At 42.8% G+C, this 23,210-nt stretch overlaps 1 protein-coding gene across 4 annotated transcripts in view; it reads left to right on the forward strand.

The window, feature by feature from the left end:
- megf11 (multiple EGF-like-domains 11) overlaps positions 1 to 23,210 on the forward strand; it is a 497,434-nt gene that overhangs the window by 98,371 nt on the left and 375,853 nt on the right. For all 4 annotated transcript variants that reach the window (XM_062061102.1, XM_062061106.1, XM_062061104.1 and 1 more), the window contains exon 2: positions 12,692 to 12,790. The gene's annotated coding sequence lies outside the window, so the exon portion shown is untranslated. The remainder of the gene's footprint in view (positions 1 to 12,691; positions 12,791 to 23,210) is intronic.

Below are 23,210 nucleotides of genomic sequence, written 5' to 3' on the forward strand. Positions count from 1 at the left end.
TTTATACGGCTTTGTTGGCACAATAGAAAGACATGTGTTCTTGTCCTACATAGGGATTGTGAATCAGGCAAAATTCCACAAAATGTGCAATTTCTCCTTTTGAGGGTGAGCCTTGATGACGTTGACGCCCTTTTTTTCTTTTCTTTTTTTTCTTCATAAATTACACATTTAAATTACGGTAGAGATGTCCGATAATATCGGCCGATGAATGCTTTAAAATGTAATATCGGAAATTATCGGTATCGGTTTCAACCTCACGATTTTCCCGGGAGACTCCCGAATTTCAGTGCCCCTCCCATTCAACCATTCTCCCGATTTCCACCCGGACAACATTATTGGGGGCGTGCCTTAAAGGAACTGCCTTTAACGTACTCTACAACCTGTCGTCACGTCCGCTTTTCCTCCATACAAACGGCGTGCCGGCCCAGTCACGTAATATATGCGGCTTTTACGCACACATTAGCGAATGCAACACATACTTGATCAACAGCCATACAGGTCACACTGAGGGTGGACGTATAAACAACTTTAACACTGTTACAAATATGCGCCACACTGTGAACCCACACCAAACAAGCATGACAAACACATTTCGGGAGAACATCCGCACCGTAACACAACAGAACAAATACCCAGAACCCCTTGCAGCACTAACTCTTCCGGGACGCTACAATATACACCCCAAACACCGCCCCCCCCCCCCAATCCCATTTTTTTCCATAACTGGAGTTGAAGTTGTTCTCATATTTTGGAAAACCTTGTTTTTGATTGATTGATTGAAACTTGTATTAGTAGATTGCACAGTACAGTACATATTCTGTACAATTGACCACTAAATGGTAACACCCCAATAAGTTTTTCAACTTGTTTAAGTCGGGGTCGACAATAATCAATTCATGGTAAAGTTACATTGTTTAAAGGCCTACTGAAAGCCACTACTACCGACCACGCAGTCTGATAGTTTATATATCAATGATGAAATCTTAACATTGCAACACATGCCAATACGGCCGGGTTAACTTATAAAGTGCAATTTTAAATTTCCCGCCACACTTCCGGTTGAAAACGTCTATGTATGATGACGTATGCGCGTGACGTCGATGGTTGAAACGGAAGTATTCGGACACCTTGTATCACAATACAAACAGCTCTGTTTTCACAGTATTCTGGACATCTGTGTTGGTGAATCTTTTGCAATTTGTTTAATGAACAATGGAGACTGCAAAGAAAAAAGCTGTAGGTGGGATCGGTGTATTAGCGGCTGTCTGCAGCAACACAACCAGGAAGACTTTGAGGATAGCAGACGCACTATCCGATGCTAGCCGCCGACCGCATCGATGATCGGGTGAAGTCCTTCGTCGCGCCGTCGATCGCTGGAACGCAGGTGAGCACGGGTGTTGATGAGCAGATGAGGGCTGGAGTAGGTGGAGAGATAATGTTTTTATCATAGCTCTGACGAGGTCCCGTAGCTAAGTTAGCTTCAATGGCGTCGTTAGCAACCGCATTGCTAGGCTTCGACAGGCGGCACAGCATTAACCGTGTAGTTACAGGTCCAGTGTTTGGTTCGGTGTCTCCTGATAGTAGTATTGTTGATCTTCTGTCTATCTTTCGAGTCAGGGGCTTATTTCTTTTGTTTCTATCTGCATTCAAGCATGATGCTATCACGTTAGCTCCGTAACTAAAGTGCTTCACCGATGTATTTTCGTGGAGATAAAAATCACTGTGAATGTCCATTTCGCGTTCTCGACTCTCATTTTCAAGAGGATATAGTATCCGAGGTGGTTTAAAATACAAATCCGTGATCACAATAGAAAAAGGAGAAAGTCTGGAATCCAATGAGCCCTTGTACCTAAGTTACGGTCGGAACCAAAAAAGATACGTCCTGCACTGCACTCTAGTCCTTCACTCTCTCGTTCCTCATCCACGAATCTTTCATCCTGGCTCAAATTAATGGGGTAATCGTCTCTTTCTCGGTCCGAATCGCTCTCGCTGCTGGTGTAAACAATGGGGAAATGTGAGGAGCCTTTCAACCTGCGACGTCACGCTACTTCCGGTACAGGCAAGGCTTTTTTTTTATCAGCGACCAAAAGTTGCGAACTTTATCGTCGACGTTCTCTACTAAATCCTTTCAGCAAAAATATGGCAATATCACGAAATTATCAGGTATGACACATAGAATGGATCTGCTATCCCCGTTTAAATAAAAAAAAAATCATTTCAGTAGGCCTTTAATGCATCCAGCGGGGCATCACAACAAAATTAAGCATAATAATGTGTTCATTCCGCGACTGTATATATCGGTATCGGTTGATATCAGAATCGGTAATTAAGAGTTGGACAATATCGCGATATTGGCAAAAAAGCCATTATTGGACATCTCTAATTAAAATGGAAGATGGAAAAACTGTAGTACTCCCGTGTTAATTTTTGATGACATTTCCGTATTATGATGACAGGAGATTCACAAACATGGCTGCTTCTTCAACACTTAAAGTATGCGTCTGTATTCAATAATGCATCTTAGAATGCATATGTAGATATATTGTAGTTGGCATGTGTAAATGAAGACTTTATAGTTGTTGCTTTAGTCGTCACATTGCAGCCTGCCAGTGCCTGGAACACATCAGACACGCGTGTAGATACGCTGCTGATGCGAGGGGAAGCACCATGGCTCGTCTAATGAGCCCTGACTCCTAATAACCTCCTCACAGCTGCACAACAGTGTGCTGGCCGGCAGTGGATCTTATCTCATTGGCACTCTGTGCTGCCTGGTTACACCTGTAACCTTTAGATCAGTCCAAATTTGGCTCCTCCGAAATCCTTCAGTAGTGATTACCAAACAGATTGAGCAGCAGGATGAGTCCTCATAAAAAATGCATGTTAGCGCTCAGCTCGCATTTAGACGAGCGAACAAAGACGTGACGCGCACAGAAGTGCCGAACTGATCAGGCATTCTCTCTGTGGCTCCGTGCGAGATTGCAAGTACACAACATTTCCCCCTGACCATCTTATGTACAAACACAAGCTTTTAAATAAACGACCGGCATCCAGGATGAACCCTGGATGTTACTTGGGATCTAAAGATATCTGAGCAGCATTCATGGCAGAGTGCAGGAACTGGTCATCCAGGGGACAGGGTGGTTAATTGCATTGCACTTTGATAAGTCACACACTGAAGACTCTCACTTTTAATCATGCAGATGTCTCGGCTGATAGGCACTACAAGGGACACAGGAGGTGCAATGTCTCCGCAGATGGGTGTCCGATGTGCACTCCATCTCGCATCCGACATCACTCCAGACCTCGTGTGGTTTTCCACTGTCGGTTGTCAGAAAATGCTGCTTCTGAAGCATTTTAATCAGACACAACAGCACTAACCTTTGGAAGGTTTCATGGTGTGAGATATTAGTCCTCGGAAAGGAGGGACACAATCCTTGGAGGAATATTAAAGTCTAAAGGAGATTTACAAACCCCGTTTCCATATGAGTTGGGAAATTGTGTTAGATGTAAATACAAACGGAATACAATGATTTGCAAATCCTTTTCAACCCATATTCAATTGAATATGCTACAAAGACAAGATATTTGATGTTCAAACTCATAAACTTTATTTTTTTTGTGCAAATAATAATTAACTTATAATTTCATGGCTGCAACACGTGCCAAAGTAGTTGGGAAAGGGCTTGTTCACCACTGTGTTACATCACCTTTTCTTTTAACAACACTCAATAAACGATTGGGAACTGAGGAAACTAATTGTTGAAGCTTTGAAAGTGGAATTCTTTCCCATTCTGGTTTCATGTAGAGCTTCAGTCGTTCAACAGTCCGGGGTCTCCGCTGTCGTGTTTTACGCATTTTACACATTTTCGATAGTAGACAGGTCTGGACTGCAGGCGGGCCAGGAAAGTACCCGCACTCTTTTTTTACGAAGCCACACTGTTGTAACACGTGCTGAATGTGGCTTGGCATTGTCTTGCTGAAATAAGCAGGGGCGTCCATGAAAAAGACGGCGCTTAGATGGCAGCATATGTTGTTCCAAAACCTGTATGTACCTTTCAGCATTAATGGTGCCTTCACAGATGTGTAAGTTACCCATGCCTTGGGCACTAATGCACCCCCATACCATCACACATGCTGGCTTTTCAACTTTGCGTCGATAACAGTCTGGATGGTTTGCTTCCCCTTTGGTCCGGATGACACGATGTCGAATATTTCCAAAAACAATTTGAAATGTGGACTCGTCAGATCACAGAACACTTTTCCACTTTGCATGAGTCCATCTTAGATGATCTCGGGCCCAGAGAAGCCGGCGGCGTTTCTGGGTGTTGTTGATAAATGGCTTTCGCTTTGCATAGTAGAGCTTTAACTTGCACTTACAGATGTAGCGACCAACTGTATTTAGTGACAGTGGTTTTCTGAAGTGTTCCTGAGCCCATGTGGTGATATCCTTTAGAGATTGATGTCGTTTTTTGATACAGTGCCGTCTGAGGGATCGAAGGTCACGGTCATTCAATGTTGGTTTCCGGCCATGCCGCTTACGTGGAGTGATTTCTCCAGATTCTCGGAACCTTTTGATGATGTTATGGACCGTAGATGTTGAAATCCCTAAATTTCTTGCAATTGCACTTTGAGAAACGTTGTTCTTAAACTGTTTGACTATTTGCTCACGCAGTTGTGGACAAAGGGGTGTACCTCGCCCCATCTTTTCTTGTGAAAGACTGAGCATTTTTTGGGAAGCTTTTTTCATACCCAATCATGGCACCCACCTGTTCCCAATTAGCCTGCACACCTGTGGGATGTTCCAAATAAGTGTTTGATGAGCATTCCTCAACTTTATCAGTATTTATTGCCACCTTTCCCAACTTCTTTGTCACGTGTTGCTGGCATCAAATTCTAAAGTTAATGATTATTTGCAAAAAAAATATATTTTTTATCAGTTTGAACATCAAATATGTTGTCTTTGTAGCATATTCAACTGAATATGGGTTGAAAATGATTTGCAAATCATTGTATTCCGTTTATATTTACATCTAACACAATTTCCCAACTCATATGGAAACGGGGTTTGTACTTTGGTGGGAAAGTGCATGTTTGAAGCCTAAACGGAAACAAAATGTCTTCATGAATGTCGATAGGGCGGAAAAGAAGGTTTCAACTATAGCACACACACTTTTTGATAGTTGGCACAACAGTTTAGGGACCACATACAGTCAACTTAAAGGGAATCTTTGCAACCTTTAACGACTTGGAACAGCAAGCACTTCTTCTAGACTGATACCTCTCCAGAAATGATCCGGGACCAAAGATAACAGCGGCAGGTCAAATGGTCTAAACAGGATCTATCCAAAAGCTACATTATATAAATGAGTTTTAAGATGGGACTTAAATGCTTCTACTGAGGTAACATTCCCAAATTGTTGCCAGTAGAGCATTCCAGAGTACTGGAGCTCGAATTGAAAACACTCGAGGGCCTGCAGACTTTTTTGGGGCCCTCGGAATCACTAGTAAACCAGCATTCTTGGAACGCAGACTTCTGGAGGGCGCGTATGGGTACAATACAGCGAGATAAGATGGTACTAGACCAGTGGTGTCAAACGTACGGCCCGCGGACCGGATCAGGCTCATTCAAAATATTTTAATGAAAGAAACAGCTGTTCTAAAGGTGTCCACTAGATGTCACAATAGCAATTATTTGTATCTTTGTAGATGATGCTACATATGTACAAAAAAATAAACCACATGTCCTTAGTGCACCAGTCGAGGAAAATGAGCAGACTACATAAATGACATCCTGTACCGTATTTTCCGCACTATAAGGCGCACCTAAAAACCTCCAATTTTCTCAAAAGCTGACAGTGCGCCTTATAATCCGGTGCGCCTTATATATGGACCAATATTGAGCCACAACAGGTCTCGCAACTTACGGGATGCATAACGTAACCCCAGCCTCTACTGTAGCGTCTATTCTATGCGCCTTATAATGCTGTGCGCCTTATATATGAACACAGTTTTAAAATAGGCCATTCATTGAAGGTGCACCTTATAATGCGGTGCGCCTTTATATATGAACAACGTTTTAAAATAGGCCATTCATTGAAGGTGCGCCTTATAATGCGGTGCGCCTTATATATGAACAACGTTTTAAAATAGGCCATTCATTGAAGGTGCGCCTTATATATGAACACATTTTTAAAAAAGGCCATTCATTGAAGGTGCGCCTTATATTACGGTGCACCTTATGATGCGGAAAATACGGTAATTTGATTTTGATATTATTTTTTTATCTTGATAAATTGAAAATTAACACCAATGAGTTGACTGATGAACATTATCACATCATTAATTCTGAAAGTATAAATAACGACATATAAAGATAGACTACTATAACCGCAACATGTAAGTGTAAAATAAAACCCAACACCATTATGATTTGTACATTTTCAGACTGTGCTTGAAGTTGTCTTTATTTTGAAGTTATCGTGTACCGTGATTTTACCATCTAAAATGAGTTTGACACCCCTGTACTAGACCATTTAGTATTTTGTACGTCACTGGTGGATGAAGTAGGACGGATTTTAGCAGGTTACGGAGCTGAATGAAGGCTGAAAAAGAGAGAGTTGAGTGGAAAATAATGCAGAGATTTTTCACCGAGCCGCTTTGCACAACTGCAAATTTGTTTGTTGCTTCTTTGGGATTGGTGTGGAGTATGTGCTAGGAGTGTGCCATACCACTTTTTCCACTTCCCATTCGATACCGATATTGGAACCTTGAGTGTTGGCCCATACCAATTTTAATCCGATACAATATAAGCAGGAATCGAAGTACGCACTTTTATTATTTTGTAGTGCGGAATGTTGGAAAAGGTTTGATCAAGTGAAATTACTGAGAGAACAATGGTGGGTATGAAAAACACTAACCCTTATGGCATATTTATTATGCTTTTGAAGTGGAATGTTAATTTGTGTTTTGGCGACACATTAAGTCATTAAATTAAAGGCCTACTGAAAGCCACTACTACCGACCACGCAGTCTGATAGTTTATATATCAATGATGAAATCTTAACATTGCAAGACATGCCAATACGGTCGGGTTAATTTATAAAGTGCAATTTTAAATTTCCCACCACACTTCCGGATGAAAATGTCTAGATATGATGACGTATGCGCGTGACGTAAACGGTCGATAGAAGTATCGGTACCCCATTTAATACAATACAAAAAAGCTCTGTTTTCATTTCAAAATTCCACAGTATTCTGGACATCTGTGTTGGTGAATCTTTTGCAATTTGTTTAATGAACAATGGAGACTGCAAAGAAGAAAGTTGTAGGTGGGATCGGTGTATTAGCGGCAGACTACAGCAACACAACCAGGAGGACAGAGATGGATAGCAGACGCGCTAGCCGCCGAACTCACCTTAACTTCCTCCGTCCTTCGTCGCACCGTCGATTGCTGGAACGCAGGTGAGCACGGGTGTTGATGAGCAGATGAGGGCTGGCTGGCGTAGGTGGAGAGCTAATGTTTTTAGCATAGCTCTGTGAGGTCCGGTTGCTAAGTTAGCTTCAATGGCGTCGTTAGCAACAGCATTGTTAAGCTTCGCCAGGCTGGAAAGCTTTAACCGTGTAGTTACATGTCCATGGTTTAATAGTATTGTTGATTTTCTGTCTATCCTTCCAGTCAGGGATTTATTTATTTTGTTTCTATATGCAGTTAAGCACGATGCTATCACGTTAGCTCTGTAGCTAAAGTGTTTCGTCGATGTATTGTCGTGGAGATAAAAGTCACTGTGAATGTCCATTTCGCGTTCTCGACTCTCATTTTCAAGAGGATATAGTATCCGAGGTGGTTTAAAATACAAATCCGTGATCCACAATAGAAAAAGGAAAGTATGGAATCCAATGAGCCAGCTTGTACCTAAGTTACGGTCAGAGCGAAAAAAGATATGTCTTGCACTGCATGCTAGTCCTTCACTCTAACGTTCCTCATCCACGAATCTTTCATCCTCGCTCAAATTAATCGGGTAATCGTCGCTTTCTCGGTCCGAATCGCTCTAGCTGCATTGAAAACAATAGGAAAATATGAGGAGGCGATCAACTGACTACGTCACGCTACTTCCGGTACAGGCAAAGCTTTTTTTTATCAGATACCAAAAGTTGCGATCTTTATCGTCGTGTTCTGTACTAAATCCTTTCAGCAAAAATATGGCAATATCGCGAAATGATCAAGTACAACACATAGAATGGATCTGCTATCCCCGTTTAAATAAAAAACATTCATTTCAGTAATTGGCGCAATTTGAACAATCCTGATAAGTTTGTCAATATATGCTTCTGCCCTGGAGACTTGTGTAATTATAATTATTTGATACTTGTTTATATTGATAAATTTTGTGTTTTACACCGCAATATTTTTTAATCAAGGACACTCTTACCTAGGTTTACCTTTTGTAAATGATTTAACTGGCTGTTCAACTCTGCCCAAGAAAACGTGCTGCAGCACTGCTCATATGGGAGATTTTAGAGCCAATATCATCCGATACTTGTTTTTTTTTTTTTGCTGTTATCGGACCAGTATTTAATATCAATATGGGATGAGAACACCCCTAGTATGTGCATGCGCTCACTGCATCTAAGTGTGGACCAGAGAGAGCAGTGAGTGACGGCTATGAACACCAGACTAAATCCTCGGGTTGACAAGTAATTCTGTACCTCGTTTATCACGGTTAACTAGTACCGCGATAAACGAATTTCTGCGAAGTAGAAGTGTTTTCAACAAATTGAATATTTTCATAGCAGATAAATGGGCTGCATGGTCGAGTGGCCAAAAATTTTGGTCTCATTACTCCAAATTACTTTGTTCCAGAAGTTTTGAGGCTTGTCTCTGTGCTGTTTGGCGTAATATAAGCGGGATACTTTGTGACATTTGCGCAGAAATGGCTTTCTTCTGGCCACTCGACCATGCAGCCCATTTTTCTTCTAGTGCCTCCTTATTGTGCATCTTGAAACAGCCACACCACAATTTTTCAGAGAGTCCTGTATTTCAGCTGAAGTTATTTGTGGATTTTTCTTTGCATCTCCAACAATTTTCCTGGCAGTTGTGGCTGAAATCTTTGCTGGTCTACCTGAATCCCTCATTTTCCACTTCTTAATCAGCGTTTGAACACTGCTGATTGGCGTTCTCAATTCCTTGGATATCTTTTCATACCCATTTCCTGTTTTATGCAGTTCAATTACCCTTTCTTGCAGATCTTTTGCCTTCCCCATGACTCAGAATCCAGAAACATCTGTGCAGCACTGGATGAAAGATGCAATGGTCTGTCAGAAGACCAGAAACTCACTGACCTTTTATATCAATCAATCAATACACACACATTGATTACAAACAAACAGGTCACAGGTGAGGATTGGAACCTTGATTAGCCATTCAAACCTGTTTGTGTCAACTTTTGTGCATGTTATCAGATCAAAGTCACTGGGGTATGTAAACTTTTGATCAGGGTCATTTGGGTACTTTCTTTTGTCATTTTGATTTAAAAAGAGTAAACACAGTTGTTTGCCAATACATAGCTTCACACAGCCATTAAGCATGAGTGGAAGAAAGGTTTTTGTGTTATCATTATAGCTCGGTTGGTAGAGCGGCCGTGCCAGCAACTTGAGGGTTGCAGGTTCGATCCCCGCTTCCGCCATCCTAGTCAGTGTCCTTGGGCAAGACACTTTACCCACCTGCTCCCAGTGCCACCCACACTGGTTTAAATGTAACTTAGATATTGGGTTTCACTACGTTAAAACGCTTTGAGTCACTAGAGAAAAGCGCTATATAAATATAATTCACTTCACTTCATTCATATTCTCTGAAGAATGGCCAAGAAATCATAAATTCTCCCAGGGTATGTAAACTTATGAGCACAACTGTAACTCCACATGTGTTCATTCATAGTTTTGATGCCTTCAGTGACAATCTACAAGTCATGAAAATATAGAAAACGCATTGAATGAGGAGAAGGTGTGTCCAAACTTTTGGCCTGTACTGTGTAAATAATACATATATCCTTAATGTTATACAATTATTAGTAGGCCCGGGTTTTATGGCACAATTTCACAAATTGATTCAATTTCGATTAATAATGTTTAACTTTTAAATGGATTAATCACAATTCAATTTCCTTCCATTCAATCTACACTTATGTTAAAAATGTTTCAAATGTGTTTAAACGGTTTAAACTTTTTTAAATTCTCAAAAGTACAATTTTGAAAAAAAAAGCCTTTAAAAGTATAGTACTCTTGCTACATTTCGGTACATTAAGGTATTGTTTCTTCAAGTGCAAAATAATAACAGTAAACATCTTATGTCATACAGCATGACATATTCAATATAATGCCTTGTGAAATGTAAAAGATATAAATCCATAATCGATCAAATCAACTATTTTACACAACGTTAATTATTAGACGAATGCCATCCATCCATCCATCCATCCATCCATCCATCTTCTTCCGCTTATCCAAGGTCGGGTCGCGGGGGCAGCAGCCTAAGCAGGGAAACCCAGACTTCCCTCTCCCCAGCCACTTCGTCCAGCTCTTCCCGGGGGATCCAGAGGCGTTCCCAGGCCAGCTGGGAGACATAGTCTTCCCAACGTGTCCTGGGTCTTCCCCGTGGCCTCCTACCGGTCGGACGTGCCCGAAACACCTCCCTAGGGAGGCGTTCGGTTGGCATCCTGACCAGATGCCTGAACCACCTCATCTGGCTCCTCTCCATGTGGAGGAGCAGCGGCTTTACTTTGAGCTCCTCCCGGATGACAGAGCTTCTCACCCTATCTCTAAGGGAGAGCCGCCACCCGGCGGAGGAAACTCATTTTGGCCGCTTGTACCCGTGATCTTGTCCTTTCGGTCATAACCCAAAGCTCATGACCATAGGTGAGGATGGGAACGTAGCTCGACCGGTAAATTGAGAGCTTTGCCTTCCGGCTCAGCTCCTTCTTCACCACAACGGATCGATACAGTGTCCGCATTACTGAAGACGCCACACCGATCCGCCTGTCGATCTCACGATCCACTCTTCCCTCACTCGTGAACAAGACTCCCAAGTACTTGAAGTCCTCCACTTTGGGCAGGGTCTCCTCCCCAACCCGGAGATGGCACTCCACCCTTTTCCGGGCGAGAACCATGGACTCTGACTTGAAGGTGCTGATTCCCATCCCAGTCGCTTCACACTCGGCTGCGAACCGATCCAGTGAGAGCTGAAGATCCTGGCCAGATGAAGCCATCAGGACTACATCATCTGCAAATAGCAGAGACTTAATCCTGCAGCCACCAAACCGGATCCCCTCAACGCCCTGACTAGGGAGGCGTTCGGGTGGCATCCTGACCAGATGCCCGAACCACCTCATCTGGCTCCTCTCGATGTGGAGAAGCAGCGGCTTTACTTTGAGCTCCTCCCGGATGGCAGAGCTTCTCACCCTATCTCTAAGGGAGAGCCCCGCCACCCGGCAGAGGAAACTCATTTCGGCCACTTGTACCCGTGATCTTGTCCTTTCGGTCATAACCCAAAGCTCATGACCATAGGTGAGGATGGGAACGTAGATCGTCCGGTAAATCGAGAGCTTTGCCTTCCGACTCAGCTTCTTCTTTACCACAATGAATCGATACAGCGTCCGCATTACTGAAGACGCCGCACCGATCAGTCTGTCGATCTCACGATCCACTCTTCCCTCGCTCGTGAACAAGACTCCGAGGTACTTGAACTCCTCCACTTGGGGCAAGATCTCCTCCTTAGCCCGGAGATGGCACTCCATCATTTTACGGGCGAGAACCATGGACTCGGACTTGGAGGTGCTGATTCCCATCCCAGTCGCTTCACACTCGGCTGTGAACCGATCCAGTGAGAGCTGAAGATCCTGGTCAGATGAAGCCATCAGGACCACATCATCTGCAAATAGCAGAGACCTAATCCTGCAGCCACCAAACCAGATCCCCTCAACGCCTTGACTGCGCCTAGAAATTATGTCCTGTATTGTTGTTGTTGTTGTTGTTGTTGTTGTTATTATTATTATTCATTTGCTTTGTAGGCAGGTCGTCAGTTCAAAAAAGAAGTGACAAAGATATGTTAAACAAGCCTTTTATCGAGGGCGATGGAGAATCTTCACCAACCTCCCTCAAAAAATGCTGAATTATTCATCTGACCGAGAGACAAAAAAGACACATTGTGCTTTTGAAGACTCTCCAAAGTGTCCTCTGACCTGGTGGAGGAATCATTAAGGGCCGTGTTTAAGTGTGCTGACAAACACATGAATGCTACGCGTTCACGCCTGCGTCATCTCCTGCCCCGAGCAGAATGTGGGCTTTGTTAATGAGAGCAGATCATTTGGTCACTCTGTGGACAAGCGGCGCCGAGCGTTTGAAGTGCGAGTAGAGTTCATTGTGGCGGCCCCTCTTGAGTTAATGCAGCCTTTTATTTCTTCGGCAAAGCTAGGTAGGAGGCACATTGTAAAATGAAATGAAAACTGTGTGATTGGATGTGGAGGCTGCACTGAGTAAATTGGCCTTTCAAGAGGAGCTTACGTGAATTATAACCCTGTGGAGGTTCTCCCTCCAATAAAGAAATGACTGACTTCACAAGTGCGCATGCGTACACCAGCGAGGCATTTGTGTCCTGTGTGTGTCATCATAAGCTCATTAGTTTTCCCCTCGCCAACAGATCTGTGACCTGTCATCACTTCTCCCAGAGGGTGTAGCGTACGTCTGAACACAAAGAGACTGCGAAGCATCTACACAAGCACACAAACTCTACTATTAGGTGAGCTTTAGGTCACTATTAGATGTGTTTCTGTCTCTGTCTTCAAGGGTTCGTCTCACTTTGCTAGTAGCGAGCTTTCTGAACAAGCAGTTGGAGCGAACCTCAACCGTGGCTTGAGCATTTGTCACCTGCTAAATCAATATGAATGGCAAAAAGATGCAGATTTTTAGGGGACGCAAGAGATGAGGCAATTCCTGAAGGAATTGCGTGTGAATGCTCCAATGCTGAAGTTAAACTGAAATCCTGGATTTTCTTTTTTTAGAATTGTTGAAGTAGAGCACACAATTCCTGAACGGGCGGAATATTTGGAAGTTGGAACAGTTTGAATCAGATGAAAAATGTGGGAATTGTGGAACTTTGAATAGACTACACCAACTGATGCACAGAGCAGTGGTCCAACTTGGAACAGTTGGCGCCTCCTCCGTGGAAACTGATCCGTGGCCACCTAAAAATGAGAGAGGGCAGATCAACTGGTCTAAAAAGGGGTTTATTTTAAAGGCTAGAGTATACAAATGAGTTTTAAGATAGGACTTAAATGCTTCTACTGAAGTAGCATCTCTAACAGTTACCGGGAGGGCATTCCAGAGTACTGAAGCCTGAATAGAAAACGCTCTATAGCCCGCAGACTTTTTTTGGGCTCTGGGAATCACTAATAAGCCAGAATTTTTGGAGCTTAGGTTCCTGGACGGATCATATAGTACAATACAATCAGCAAGATAGGATGGAGCTACACCATTTAGTATTTTATACGTTAATAGAAAAACCTTAAAGTCACATCTTAAGTGCACAGGAAGACAGTGCAGGTGAGCCAGTATAGACGTAATACGGTCAAACTTTCTTGTCCTTGTCAAAAGTCTAGCGGTCACATTTTGTACCAACTGTACCTTTTTAATGCTAGACATAGGGTGACCTGAAAATATGTTACATTAATCGAGATGAGACGTAACGAACACATGGATATTGATCTCAGCGTCGGTGGTCGACTATTAGGTGAGCTTTAGGTCACTATTAGATGTGTTTCTGTCTCTGTCTTCAAGGGTTCGTCTCACTTTGCTTTCAGCAAAGTTTCTGAACAAGCAGTTGGAGCGAACCTCAACCGTGGCTTAAGCATTTGTCACCTGCTAAATCAATATGAATGGCAAAAAGATGCAGATGTTTAGGGGACGCAAGAGGTCAATCTGTAACTAGATGAGGCAATTCCTGAAGGAATTGCGTGTGAATGCTCCAATGCTGAAGTTGAACTGAAATCCTGGATTTTTTTTTTTTAATTGTTCAATTAGAGCACACAATTCCTGAACAGGCTGAATATTTTGAAGTTGGAACAGTTTGAATCAGATGAAAAATGTGGGAATTGTGGAACTTTGAATAGACGTCACCAACTGATGCACAGAGCTGATGGTCCAACTTGGAACAGTTGGCGCCTCCTCCGTGGAAACTGATCCGTGGCCACCTAAAAACGAGAGAGGGCAGATCAACTGGTCTAGAAAGGGATTTATTTTAAAGGCTAGGGTGTATAATTGAGTTTAAAGATGTGACTTAAATGCTTCTATTGAGGTAGCATCTCTAACTGTTACCGGGAGGGCATTCCAGAGTACTGAAGCGCAAATAGAAAACGCTCTATAGCCCGCAGACTTTTTTGGACTCTGGGAATCACTAATAAGCCAGAATTTTTGGAGCGTAGATTATGGTACAATACAATCAGCAAGATATGATGGAGCTAGACCGTTTAGTATTTTATACGTTAATAGTAAAACCTTAAAGTGTCATCTTAAGTGCACAGGAAGACAGTGCAGGTGAGCCAGTATAGACGTAATACTGTCAAACTTTCTTGTCCTTGTCAAAAGTCTAGCGGTCGCATTTTGTACCAACTGTAACTTTTTAATGCCAGACATAGGGTGACCTGAAAATATGTTACATTAATCAAGATGAGACGTAACAAACACAGCGTCGGTGGTCGACTATTAGGTGAGCTTTAGGTCACTATTAGGTGTGTTTCTGTCTCTGTCTTCAAGGGTTCGTCTCACTTTGCTTGCAGCGAGCTTTCTGAACAAGCAGTTGGAGCGAACCTCAACCGTGGCTTGAGCATTTGTCACCTGCAAAATCAATATGAATGGCAAAAAGATGCAGATTTTTAGGGGACGCAAGAGGTCAATCTGTAACTAGATGAGGCAATTCCTGAAGGAATTGCGTGTGAATGCTCCAATGCTGAAGTTGAACTGAAATCCTGGATTTTTTTTTTTTTAGAATTGTTGAAGTAGAGCACACAATTCCTGAACGGGCTGAATATTTTGAAGTTGGAACAGTTTGAATCCGATGAAAAATGTGGGACTTGTGGAACTTTGAATAGACGTCACCAACTGATGCACAGAGCTGATGGTCCAACTTGGAACAGTTGGCGCCTCCTCCGTGGAAACTGATCCGTGGCCACCTAAAAACGAGAGAGGGCAGATCAACTGGTCTAGAAAGGGATTTATTTTAAAGGCTAGGGTGTATAATTGAGTTTAAAGATGTGACTTAAATGCTTCTATTGAGGTAGCATCTCTAACTGTTACCGGGAGGGCATTCCAGAGTACTGAAGCGCAAATAGAAAACGCTCTATAGCCCGCAGACTTTTTTGGACTCTGGGAATCACTAATAAGCCAGAATTTTTGGAGCGTAGATTATGGCACAATACAATCAGCAAGATATGATGGAGCTAGACCGTTTAGTATTTTATACGTTAATAGTAAAACCTTAAAGTGTCATCTTAAGTGCACAGGAAGACAGTGCAGGTGAGCCAGTATAGACGTAATACTGTCAAACTTTCTTGTCCTTGTCAAAAGTCTAGCGGTCGCATTTTGTACCAACTGTAACTTTTTAATGCCAGACATAGGGTGACCTGAAAATATGTTACATTAATCAAGATGAGACGTAACAAACACATGGATAATGATCTCAGCGTCGGTGGTCGACTATTAGGTGAGCTTTAGGTCACTATTAGATGTGTTTCTGTCTCTGTCTTCAAGGGTTCGTCTCACTTTTCTTGCAGCGAGCTTTCTGAACAAGCAGTTGGAGCGAACCTCAACCGTGGCTTGAGCATTTGTCACCTGCAAAATCAATATGAATGGCAAAAAGATGCAGATTTTTAGGGGACGCAATCTGTAACTAGATGAGGCAATTCCTGAAGGAATTGCGTGTGAATGCTCCAATGCTGAAGTTGAACTGAAATCCTGGATTTTTTTTTTTAGAATTGTTGAAGTAGAGCACACAATTCCTGAACGGGCTGAATATTTTGAAGTTGGAACAGTTTGAATCCGATGAAAAATGTGGGACTTGTGGAACTTTGAATAGACGTCACCAACTGATGCACAGAGCAGTGGCCCAACTTGGAACAGTTGGCGCCTCCTCCGTGGAAACTGATCCGTGGCCACCTAAAAACGAGAGAGGGCAGATCAACTGGTCTAAAAGGGGGTCTATTTAAAGCAGGGGTCTCAAACATGCGGCCCTCGGGCCAATTGCGCCCCGCGATACGTTATTGTGCGGCCCCCACCTTAATATGAACGTTTAATGTTAGTGCGGCCCGCAAGTTTTGTATGAATGGCGCTTGACAGCGCTGTGTGTGCAGCTGAAGCATTCTTGCCAACACTCCCGAATTTCACCATCAACAAAATTGAGGACAACAATACTAAGGGCATGAGGTTTAGCGTCCACTTTTTCTCCATACAATCAATGAGCCTGCACAGTCACATGTTATATGCGGCTTCAACAGACACACGTAAGTGACTGCAATGCATACTTAGTCAACAGTGATACATGTCACACTGAGGGTGGCCGTATAAAAAAAAAACTTTATCAATGTTACAAATATGCGCCACAATGTGAACCCACACCAAACAAGAATGACAAACACATTTTGGGAGAACATCCTCACCGTAACACAACATAAACACAACAGAACAAATACTCAGAATCCCTTTTAGCCCTAACTCTTCCGGGCTACAAGGAATCTACCAATCATGGTGTGGTATATGGCTCTCGAGGGCCGAACATTGACGTCACTTGCGTGATGCAAGCAGAGAAACGTTTTGCTGCTTTTCCACGAGACCCGCACGCGCTCTACCTCCCTCCCTCCCTCCATCCCTCCTCCCTCCCTCCCTCCCTCGCTCGCTCGCGCTCTCTCTCTCTCTCTCTCGCTCTCTGTCACTGTGTGTGTCTTGGTCGCTCCCGCCTGTTTTGGCGGGAGCGACGAGCGGTTCGGAGCACTCCGCCGAAGGAGCGAGCGACAATACAAAAGTGTGGTACACTGGACCCCAGCGCTGCTACTCCGACAGAGAGCCGCTGGGCGAATCGGACGTGTAACACGTTAGTCGTGATCGGGGCTAATTGTGCTACCATAACTGTAAACTCCACAGCGAGCCCCCCGCCTTTATCTCGACTCGTCTTGACTACCGCAATGCCCTGTATGTAGGCATTATCCAGGTCTCCCTCGCCCGCCTGCAGCTCGTGCAGAACTCTGCTGCTCGTCTGCTAACACAGACCCGCAGACGTGAGCACATCACCCCTATATTAGCGTCCCTTCACTGGCTCCCTGTGCGTTACCGAATCAACTTTGAACTCCTTTTATTTGTTTTCAAATGTCTAAACAACCTCGCGCCAACATATCTCTCCGACCTCCTTCAGCCTTACTGCCCCACCCGATCCCTAAGATCAGCCGATCAGCTGCTACTGACGGTCCCTGACACAAGGCTGAAGCTTATAGGTGACAGAGCTTTCGCCGCTGCTGCTCCCAAGCTCTGGAACGACCTACCTCTGAGTGTTAGACAAGCCTCCTCTCTTCCTGTTTTTAAATCTCTCTTAAAAACATACTTTTATTCCATGGCTTTTAACACTGAGTGATATCCATCCTGCAATGGCGTCCCATAATACACCTGCTGTGAACCTGTTTTTATTTTTTATTTATTTTATTTTATTTATTTTTTATCGTGTTCTGTTTGTGTTGTGTTGTGTCTGCTCGGTACTGGTATTATCTTTTAACCTGCCCATTGTACAGCACTTTGGCTACCCCTGTGGTAAATTTTAAATGTGCTTTATAAATAAAGTTGATTTGATTTGAGTGGCTGTCAGGAGCTTTTCTCCTTCTGTTGTACACCTCCTTGGGCAACATGGCAGAAACCTCTGAATAGCCTTACTGGGTTGTCTCACACGACCAGCAACGCTCAAACCGCTGGGATTCTTGCTTTTGGCACCGGCCAGTGGGCTACTCACTTTAACTGGTGGCGAGGTGATTTTGCTGGTCTCTCACCGCCTTCCATCTCCACGTCGAACTCCGCTCTTGCAGGGTGTCACAAGTTGCTGTGACGCGTAACGGCTTGGAACTCTGGAAGGAGCTGCCAAGAGTCAGTTGTAAAAGTTCAAGTTCATGGACCATAAGAACCATTAAAAGTTGTTCTAATTTTTTTGTTGCACACTGGAATAATTCAAAGTTTTTACTATCAAGAAGAACTGAAACTACAATGTGTGACGGTCCACTAGAGTTATTTTTGAATTGCTCAGGAATTATTGCAGAATTTAGCAACGAGAATGTGAAAATGCCAATCACTCAAAACATTTTCCTGATCAGATATCTAGATCCCTAGATTGATTGTTGTAAAATGTTATTTATCACATTGTTTACTTTCACACGTTCATTAAATATATGATTCATGTACAAACCCCGTTTCCATATGAGTTGGGAAATTGTGTTAGATGTAAATATAAACGGAATACAATGATTTGCAAATCATTTTCAACCCATATTCAATTGAATGCACTACAAAGACAACATATTTGATGTTCAAACTGATAAACATTTTTTTGTTGTTGCAAATAATCATTAACTTTAGAATTTGATGCCAGCAACACATGACAAAGAAGTTGGGAAAGGTGGCAATAAATACTGATAAAGTTGAGGAATGCTCATCAAACACTTATTTGGAACATCCCACAGGTGAACAGGCAAATTGGGAACAGGTGGGTGCCATGATTGGGTATAAAAGTAGATTCCATGAAATGCTCAGTCATTCACAAACAAGGATGGGGCGAGGGTCACCACTTTGTCAACAAATGCGTGAGCAAATTGTTGAACAGTTTAAGAAAAACCTTTCTCAACCAGCTATTGCAAGGAATTTAGGGATTTCACCATCTACGCTCCGTAATATCATCAAAGGGTTCAGAGAATCTGGAGAAATCACTGCACGTAAGCAGCTAAGCCCGTGACCTTCGATCCCTCAGGCTGTACTGCATAAACAAGCGACATCAGTGTGTAAAGGATATCACCACATGGGCTCAGGAACACTTCAGAAACCCACTGTCAGTAACTACAGTTGGTCGCTACATCTGTAAGTGCAAGTTAAAACTCTCCTATGCAAGGCGAAAACCGTTTATCAACAACACCCAGAAACGCCATCTGCTTCGCTGGGCCTGAACTCATCTAAGATGGACTGATACAAAGTGGAAAAGGGTTCTGTGGTCTGACGAGTCCACATTTCAAATTGTTTTTGGAAACTGGACGTCGTGTCCTCCGGACCAAAGAGGAAAAGAACCATCCGGATTGTTATGGGCGCAAAGTTGAAAAGCCAGCATGTGTGATGGTATGGGGGTGTATTAGTGCCCAAGACATGGGTAACTTACACATCTGTGAAGGCACCATTAATGCTGAAAGGTACATACAGGTTTTGGAGCAACATATGTTGCCATCCAAGCAACGTTACCATGGACGCCCCTGCTTATTTCAGCAAGACAATGCCAAGCCACGTGTTACATCAACGGGGCTTCATAGTAAAAGAGTGCGGGTACTAGACTGGCCTGCCTGTAGTCTAGTCCTGTCTCCCATTGAAAATGTGTGGCGCATTATGAAGCCTAAAATACCACAACTGAGACCCCCGGACTGTTGAACAACTTAAGCTGTACATCAAGCAAGAATGGGAAAGAATTCCACCTGAGAAGCGTAAAAAATGTGTCTCCTCAGTTCCCAAACGTTTACTGAGTGTTGTTAAAAGGAAAGGCCATGTAACACAGTGGTGAACATGCCCTTTCCCGACTACTTTGGCACGTGTTGCAGCCATGAAATTCTAAATTATTATTTGCAAAAAAAAAATAAAGTTTATGAGTTTGAACATCAAATATCTTGTCTTTGTAGCATATTCAATTGAATATGGGTTGAAAAGGATTTGCAAATCATTGTATTCCGTTTATATTTACATCTAACACAATTTCCCAACTCATATGGAAATGGGGTTTGTATGATGGCTCAGGTGTGATTCACTCCAATAGTCTAACAGCTGCTGATGGTGAGGCAAGCAGGTTTACTATTAAAATAAATGTGGCAATAGACTACATTGAAACACAGGGTAAGAATACACTTCCAGGTCAGAGGTGACTATGACGTGCCACCCACTTCGTCAAATATGTTGTTGCCCAGCATCCGGACAGTCTCCACCATGTAGGTGTGGCCCTGCATCTCTGAGAGGGCAACTTTTTTCTGCTCAACATTTGGGAGCACAACATGCTATTATTTAAGTTCCTGTTCGTTTGAACTCTTGTTGAAATAGTGTGCTGTTGATGGATCGAAATATTTCTCTTTTTGTTCGTCTCTCCGAGGATCAGCAGCATCTTTCTGCTTTCTGAGGTTTTGTTCGTGAACCATTCCTCAATAGTTGGCCACTTAGTTGTTACAATGACATTGCATTACAAGGAACAACCTTTATTGTATTGCGTTATATTTCTCAAAACGCAAAGCATTTGAAAGCAATTTGATTTCCATTGTTACATTATCCATTTGTTTTTGTAAATGTTTTGTTTTCTTCTTTCTACTGTTCTTTACCGTAACATATGGTTTTGGTGCCCTTTTTCCCTTTCCCGCCCGTTAAAGGCCTACTGAAAGCCACTACTACCGACCACGCAGTCTGATAGTTTATATATCAATGATGAAATCTTAACATTGCAACACATGCCAATACGGCCGGGTTAACTTATAAAGTGCAATTTTAAATTTCCCGCTAAACTTCCGGTTGAAAACGTCTATGTATGATAACGTATGCGTGTGACGTCAATGGTTGAAACGGAAGTATTGGGACACATTGTATCACAATACAAACAGCTCTGTTTTCATCTCAAAATTCCACAGTATTCTGGACATCTGTGTTGGTGAATCTTTTGCAATTTGTTTAATGAACAATGAAGACTGCAAAGAAGAAAGTTGTAGGTGGGATCGGTGTATTAGCGGCTGGCTGCAGCAACACAACCAGGAGGACTTTGAGGATAGCAGACACGCTATCCAACGATAGCCGCCGACCGCATCGATGATCGGGTGAAGTCCTTAATCGCGCCGTCGATCGCTGGAACGAAAGTGAGCACGGGTGTTGATGAGCAGATGAGGGCTGGCGTAGGTGGAGCGCTAATGTTTTAATCATAGCTCTGACGAGGTCCCGTAGCTAAGTTATCTTCAATGGCGTCGTTAGCAACAGCATTGCAAGGCTTCGACAGGCGGCACAGCATTAACCGTGTATTTACAGGTCCAGTGTTTGGTTCGGTGTCTCCTGATAGTAGTATTGTTGATCTGCTGTCTATCCTTCCAGTCAGGGGCTTATTTATTTTGTTTCTATCTGCATTTAAGCATGATGCTATCACGTTAGCTCCGTGGCTAAAGTGTTTCACCGATGTATTGTCGTGGAGATAAAAGTCACTGTGAATGTCCATTTCGTGTTCTCGACTCTCATTTTCAAGAGGATATAGTATCCGAGGGGTTTAAAATACAAATCCGTGATCCACAATAGAAAAAGGAGAAAGTGTGGAATCCAATGAACCCTTGTACCTAAGTTACGGTCAGAGCGAAAAAAGATATGTCCTGCACTGCACTCTAGTCCTTCACTCTCACGTTCCTCATCCACAAATCTTTCATCCTGGCTCAAATTAATGGGGTAATCGTCGCTTTCTCGGTCCGAATCGCTCTCGCTGCTGGTGTAAACAATGGGGAAATGTGAGGAGCCTTTCAACCTGTCACGTCACGCTACTTCCGGTACAGGCAAGGCTTTTTTATCAGCGACCAAAAGTTGCGAACTTTATCGTCGATGTTCTCTACTAAATCCTTTCAGCAAAAATATGTCAATATCGCAAAATTATCAAGTATGACACATAGAATGGATCTGCTATCCCCGTTTAAATAAACAAAATTCATTTCAGTAGGCCTTTAAAGCACAAATAACTACAACCCAAATCTGTTGAGATATGAGAGAAACATTAATAGAGATGTCTGACACATGGATTATCTGTGTTTCTTTTAAATTGTTGCAAAATGCATTAAACAGTCTGATACTGCATAAAGAAATGGTCTCAAATCGGATGGAGATACGATAATATTAAATGTCATGACCGAGAGGGATGATTGATGAGGTCATCAATGTGTGGCCTCTCAATTAAATGTAGTTTACATCTCCTTGAAGGAATACCATTATGAAAAAGTGACTTCATTTCCTTTTTAGGGGAGTATGTAAATATGTTTTAGGCGTTGGAAAATACTAAGTGTTTTTGTTTTTTTTATCAAACAGATATCTTGTTAGTTGTTTCCAGTGTGGGGAAATCAATGCATAAAAGTCATTCATAATGATTACTAGTTATTTTCCCCAAAAAGTAAATGAATTCGTTACTGCATTAATTGTTGATGAATGGGGAAGTAATTATTGTGTTACTATTTTGAAAAACGGGTCAAGCGTTGTTAGGGGGATGGGTCGCTCTGCTTTTTTAATGTCTTTAATGTCCTTTGTGTTCTTTGATGTTTCCCTCTTACACACATGTTAATGTGTGCTATGGCTATAAGGTTTTTTTCTTCCCTTTAGCCTCAGTCTGGTTACCTGTTTCTCACCTTTTTTGCTGTAAATTGGCAAACCCGTTAGCGATCCTGTTCTGTCTCCCTGTAATGTTTGTCTGCTCTTGAATGGGATTGTGCTGCAAATCTTAATTTACCCTCGGGGGATTGATCAAGTGATTCTGATTCTGACATGTTGCAATACACGTTAAAACCCTAACCCACACAGTTGTGCGAGACAGCGACCGCAAACAGCCGCTAAAGCGCACACATTCAGAACATTGACACTTTTTGGTAACGACGTGTGAGGTCGGCCAAATGTGAGACGGGTGATGTGGCGCTCCACTCGTCCGTGGCTGTTAGCAGTGATGTCATGAGGTGATGGTCGCATGACAAAAGCTGTTAAATGCTTCCAGTCCAACAAGCACCTTCCCTGCAGCATTTTACTAGTTTATATCCGAGGACGGCGAATATGAAAGCAGCTGTCGCCTGTAACACGCGTGCGCCTTGATTAATCATCCTGTTAAGGAAATGAACACGGCTTTAACCTCTGCCTGTTCGGATGGACTCCTACTTAGAGGAAGTGCAGATGTGATTGAT

Source organism: Entelurus aequoreus, linkage group LG10 (assembly GCF_033978785.1).
Source record: "Entelurus aequoreus isolate RoL-2023_Sb linkage group LG10, RoL_Eaeq_v1.1, whole genome shotgun sequence".
NCBI lineage: Eukaryota > Metazoa > Chordata > Actinopteri > Syngnathiformes > Syngnathidae > Entelurus > Entelurus aequoreus.